The sequence below is a fragment of the Lycium barbarum genome, chromosome 7, assembly GCF_019175385.1.
Source record: "Lycium barbarum isolate Lr01 chromosome 7, ASM1917538v2, whole genome shotgun sequence".
In the NCBI taxonomy this organism is placed as follows: Eukaryota; Viridiplantae; Streptophyta; class Magnoliopsida; order Solanales; family Solanaceae; genus Lycium; species Lycium barbarum.
In genome coordinates, this window is record NC_083343.1 from 7,547,529 (window position 1) to 7,553,686 (window position 6,158).

At 32.3% G+C, this 6,158-nt stretch overlaps 1 long non-coding RNA gene across 5 annotated transcripts; it reads right to left on the reverse strand.

Annotated features, from left to right (window-relative positions):
- Positions 1-1,140: 1,140 nt before the first annotated feature.
- LOC132603056 (uncharacterized) lies at positions 1,141-5,876 on the reverse strand. 5 transcript variants are annotated; one of them, XR_009567975.1, is made up of 7 exons: positions 5,480-5,876; positions 4,620-4,702; positions 3,601-3,780; positions 2,549-3,065; positions 2,184-2,265; positions 1,593-1,705; positions 1,141-1,497 (listed from the first exon to the last, which is right to left on the reverse strand). It is a non-coding gene; the product is annotated as an uncharacterized LOC132603056 (long non-coding RNA). The 5 variants fall into 5 exon arrangements; XR_009567974.1 differs by having other exon boundaries at positions 3,601-3,783; XR_009567972.1 differs by lacking the exon at positions 3,601-3,780 and adding an exon at positions 4,154-4,213 and having other exon boundaries at positions 5,480-5,871.
- Positions 5,877-6,158: the final 282 nt, after the last annotated feature.

Consider the following 6,158-nt stretch of genomic DNA (forward strand, 5'->3'; position numbering starts at 1 on the left):
AATTATTTTTTCTCTTGCAAAAGTATATTGATATGTTTGAATAAAGTGATGTTTCACTATTTTGGATGACATTGTTGAACCTTTGTTACATCTTTTTTCTAATATATTGCATTTATTACACGATTGAAGATATATTGCTACGATATTGTCTATAAATTTCATGTTGAAAATGAATTCTCAGCTATATTCTATGGCTAACAATGTCATGGCAAATATTTCAATTAGTAGCTAAACGTACATATAATTGCCACGCAAATGAGAATATGGATGCACATTTTTATTTCCGTAGCAAACGAAAAAAATCTTTTGCTACAATTTTGTCTCTCGTGACAAAAAGTATACACTTTTAGCTATGAACTTTTGAGTTCGTAGCTAGACATATACTCCTAACATTGCTACAAATTTACAATTTTCGTAGCAAATGATGGTTCTTTTTAGCTATAATGCTATTTATTTCATAGCTAAAGGTGCGGCTTCATAGCTACAATATGATAATATTTGTGGCAAATACTTTAACTCATAGCTATGAATTGTTTGGTTCGTAACTAAATATGACTGCTATTGCCACTACTAAAAAAACAGAGATTTTCGACCAAAAATTTCGACCACACGAGGTCGAAAAAGCCTTTATTTCGACCAATTTTTCGACCACGCGTAGGTCGATAACAACTTGGTCGAAATCACATTCTACCGAAATTAAGGGAAAAATTGTTTTCGACCACATGTGGTTGAAAAAATTATTTTTATATTAAATTATATTTAACTTTTTCGACTACGTGTGGTCGAAAACATTATTTATATTTAATTATAAAAAGAAAATAAAAATTCAATTTCGACTACATGTGGTCGAAATTGTAAAATGGGCCCAGAATTTCGACCACATGTGGTCGAAATCTGGCAAGAATCTTGCTAAATTTCAACCACATGTGGTCGAAATTGAATTTTTATTTTCGTTTTTTTTGACCTCATGTGGTCGAAATTGTGAAATATCTGGGCTGATTTCGACCACCTGTGGTCGAAAATCTGGAATATTTTTTCCAGCATTTGCCAGCTTTTGGCAGCCCACCTGCCAATTTCCAAATAATCAAATTCATCAACCAAACAGCCATCCATTTCATCAACAATGCAACACAACAACCATAAACAATGTTCAAACACTTGAACACTTAAACATTGTCCATTCAAACACTTATAAACAATCAAATTCAACCTCAAAGTACTTAAAATTAAAACTACATTCAAACACTTAAACATCATAAACTACATTCAAACACTTAAACATCATAAACATCATTCAAACACTTAAACATTATAAACTTAAAAGTACTTCTAATTCGAACTAAAACTACATTCAAACCCTTAAAGATAATATACATATCCATTTAAACATATCCATCATAAACTATTAATTTGGGTTTGCATACCCAACATCCTAGCCTCCGAGGAATTAAGTGTTCTTGTTAGCTGAGCAACTTGATGCTTCATAGCTTCATACTCCTTAGAATCAAGAAAAAAGAAAAATCTCATCAGAAAACAACATCTTATGTCTAATATATTAAAGTTCACCACACATCAATATCAAAACATGATACCTTAGATACGAAAGAGTCATTATCTTTAATAATGAAGGATTTCGGCCCACAAAATTGTGCCATTCAGATTTGTCAATCTTTCCGTCCCGATTTGAATCTGCTTCCAAAAATGTCTGCACGTTGAAATACATTTACTAGTTACTAAAATTGGAATGGTAATGATCAGTAAATGCTTTTGTAAATGGCCATCTCCCATACACTATTCTTGGGCAACAAACCAACCACAATTAAGAATCCTTCCATCATTTCCCTCTATTTTAATTCAATTTTACAGCTCTTACATTCAAAGAATTTGCAGTTTGGGTTGTCACAGCATACCTTTACCTTCACTATCAAAGAATAAATTCCAAATTTTTCTCTCATCTTAGTTATGCCAGCTTAAACCAAGAAATACAACTAAATGTAGAATAAATATTAAAGACCAATTAAAAGAATACAACGAAGCATCAAACTCTTGGATCGCTTCTATTATTCTCACAATCAAAAAATTTAAAATGTTAGTTTTATTTGTCTTCTGTTCAAGAGCAACAATATGTATTATACCAAGAAAAGGAATGTATTCCATCAATGCCAAATTGAATGTTTACATACCTATACCAAGAAAAGCAATACTCTTCACCAATGTTGTTTCATATTTTTAGTTGCGACCCGATCTCATCATAACAGTTCAGTCCTAAAAAATATGAACATCCAATTTTAGGACAGAGAGAACTCAGCCAAGAGTCTTTTTTTCTTCTACCGTAATTTTGTTCAAGAATATATATATATATAATAAACATGCTCACGATACTTGTAAGGGTGAGTTTGAAATTAGTATGAACATTTAGAAATGTTAAATTACTGAGATAAAGAACCTAAGAAACATAGCTGATAAATGTTTAATCACTGAGATTAAGAACCCAAAAAACATAGGTGCAAGTAAAACATAGAATATCTGAAATTGTAAAGTGGATTACCTCTTGAACTGACCTACAAGGACAAAATCTGGTATTTAGGATTTGTCTCTTCGACAAATTGTGAAACACTTGACACCACATATTTTGGTAATTTTAATAGGCCTGCAAAATATGGTCTGTAGAAGCTCCATATAGAAAAAAGGATAGAAATAGGAAAAAGAAGAGTAGATAAGGTGAACATCAATAGATTTATGTAGCTAACTATAGTTTATCCTACAAATTTGAATATGATAACTAAAATTGTATAAGAAACAATTAACAAGATACAAATGATTTTTTTAGCCAATGCATCTTCTGTTGTTCATTCTTTTCATTAGATAATTATGAAATTATCTAATGAAAAGAACCCTCTGAAACTATTATTAAAGTGCCTTATATAGGTATGATAACCCTCTGAAACTATTGCTATATTTTCTTATACAGTAAGAAAGTCTCACCCCATACCCATGCCAGCTTCTTTAAGACCAGCCTCCCCATATTTATCACATATGGAACATTTCACATCAGTCGACAAAACCTATTGTAAAAAAATTAAATGCCATAAGAAGTGCTTGCAAAATTGATTAACAATGACAATTCATCTTCCATGTTAATATATACTTATATATGTCCATAGGAAACTAAAGCTTGTGAGTTTCAACTAATAAACACTTAATAGCTATCCCAACCATCTTATGTCTATTCTTAGAGAATACTTTTCAATAGCTGGTGTGACCTTTCCAGTAAAATGCTCCATAGTGGGAAAAAAGAAGAAGATGTTTTGCCATTTCTTTGGTAATCAGTCAATTGTTAGTGCAGCCACCCCCCTCCCCCCTCCCCCTCACCCCTCCCCCTTTTCCTTTTTACTAATTAAAAGAATAACTCATAGAATTCATGAATGAAATCATATGAAGATGTTCTGATAATTTTCATGTATTTCAAACATACCACAGAAAGCACACAAACTTTATGGTAAAAAACTTGTTAATAAAACATATTTACATGTACAGAAATGTAAAGAGTTGTTGTAAGGACTCAAATAACGTGGCTTTTCAAAGAAGGTGAGAAAATACCATGGCAATTCCTCGTGTCAGCACCTTGCAGTATTTTCATTATTTATCCACTCGAAAATAAAAATATAAACTCGATTAAGTTTTCTTTCTAAAGAAGATATGCTAATAACATGGTAAATTCACAGTTTCACATGTCCACTCCAAAATCTTCATCCATCTTCCCCCCATAACCTTCACTTTCTACTATTATTCTCCACACAAAAGAAGAAAAAATGAAAATTAGTAAAGAGGCCAACCATCTAATCTTGAGCAGGTACAACAAGATACAAAAGAAAATTTAAATCTAGAGAAGCTAACTATGTACTACTCGACATCATATTTCACAATAAGATCATAGTAGAAAGCAGCACATCTCATATTTCCAGGAAGTACAAGAAAAATCAGCAGAAGAATGCAATCATTTGATCTTGAGTAGGTAACCATTATGGCTTTTACCAAAATACAGAAGTAATTTAAAGATAGAGAAAAGCCAAATAATTTTATACCATCTTTCAACAATAACACCACAGCAAAAAAAAGCATCACATTATAGGATTTCAGGGATCATACTCACTTGTTCACAATAGTAACTCCTTGCAAGCTTTCGATAAGCTAAACAAAAGCTTTTGCAAAGCTAAACAAGAAAAAATGGAGAATCAGAAACATATCATGAATGCAATGAATGTATCATTTCATCCCATGATCGAGTAACCATCAGAAAAGACAATTATGATTCCTGTTGTAGCTGAGTCAAGGAAAGTTTCCCAACGCCTACCAAATGTCATGATTTGAGATACTTCCAGTAAGGTTTCAAGTTTCCATCCCTTTCAATCATTTAAATAAAGTATAACTAACTTATGATTTCAACAAAAGGTCAAAGGAGAACAAGGAAACTCAAAAAGATGCAGGTGAAAGACGCAGAACTTAGCCTAGTATTGCACTAACTCATGAACCAATCCATCTGGAATGATGCAGCAGGAAGTCACAACCCCACATTGAAAGCCAGTAAGAGTATGTTTGGGCAATTAAGGGAAGACTACCTTGCTTATTAGCCCGTCATCTATTACGGAACTGCTAATATTCTTGAACAGCTCAAATAATGCTTCAACTTCGCTCACACTAACTGCAAAAAAGGAAAATAACAGAGAGGAAAACATATGAACCTCTTATTCATTATGCCTAACGCCAATGTAAGGCATCCGAATTCATCATAGTTAAACAATCTATGTTTTATAAAGGTGCCCAATTTAATTTCAATATTTCATTCAATTTCAATTCAAAACCCTAAAAAAATAACATGGTATAAACCCTAGAACAACTACTGGGATTTAAAAAAAGGTTATCAAATCTACTAAATATAGAAGGTAATGCAACTAACAACATGGTATTGAAATACAAGCTGGCCGGGACACCACGGTTATAAAAAAAATATTGTCAAAAAATTCGAAAGTTGGCAATTTATTCACTCCTTTTTTTTTGTTTTTTTTTTTTGATGCCAACTTTAAGCTATCCTATACAAAATCATTTTACATGCAACGATCGATGAAACTAAAGCAGAAAAGATGCTTATCAGAGTCCAGAAATGATGAATCAACCACAGATCAACGTGTATATATAAGTAAAGAAAACATTTATGCATTTACCAGTTTTAAAGTTGTCCCAATATTGAATGTATTGTCAAAAAAACTCAAAAGGGGGCAAATTTATTCACTTTTTTAAACACCAAATTTGAGCTATCCTATACAAAATAATTTGAAATCAACCACAGATTCAACAAAGAAAAGTTATCAAACCTATTAAATATGGAAGGAAATGCAACTAATAACATGGTATTAAAATACATTCTTGAGAACTACTTCAATTTAGGGCTTGTATTCATGAGATTGAAAAAAACAAATACCTGCTGCTCGAAAACGGCAGTGGAGACGCTGCTGGTCGGGAAAGGAGGTGGCTGCGAGTTAAGCGTCGACGGGTGGTGGGGCAGTCGGGTGGGGGGAGGCGTAGAGAGAGGAGAGGGAGAGAGGAAATAGAGAGAAAGAGAAGGAGCAAAAATAAAACGAAAAGAGACCCAATGGGGACTAAAAAAAATCTGTTCAAATTTTCGACCACATGCGGTCGAAATTTGTTTTTTATTTTTATTTTTTAATTAATTGTTTTATATTTATATAATTTAATTATGTATAAAATATTTTTTTTCCATTTATTATTTGTACAAAAATTAATTTCGACCACACGTGGTCGAAATTCACTTTTCCAGTTAAAAAATCGACCCAGTGTGGTCGAAATCCTATAAAAAGTTTAATAAAAATTAAATTCTGCAAATTTTGACCACTTGTGGTCGAAATATTTTGGTCGAAAATGCCGCTTTTTTTAGTAGTGTGCCACGAAACTAAGCTATAGAAATAGCCATCAAATTTGAGTTTGGTGGCAAACAAATTAAATATTTTGCTACAATAAAATACCTTGTGGCTACAGTATGAAGACAACTACAAATTTTGTTTGTCGTGGCAAAAGATTAAAGTTGCTTGCTATGAGTATATTTTCCGTGGCAGGAATTTTCTATCTTCGCAGCTACAACA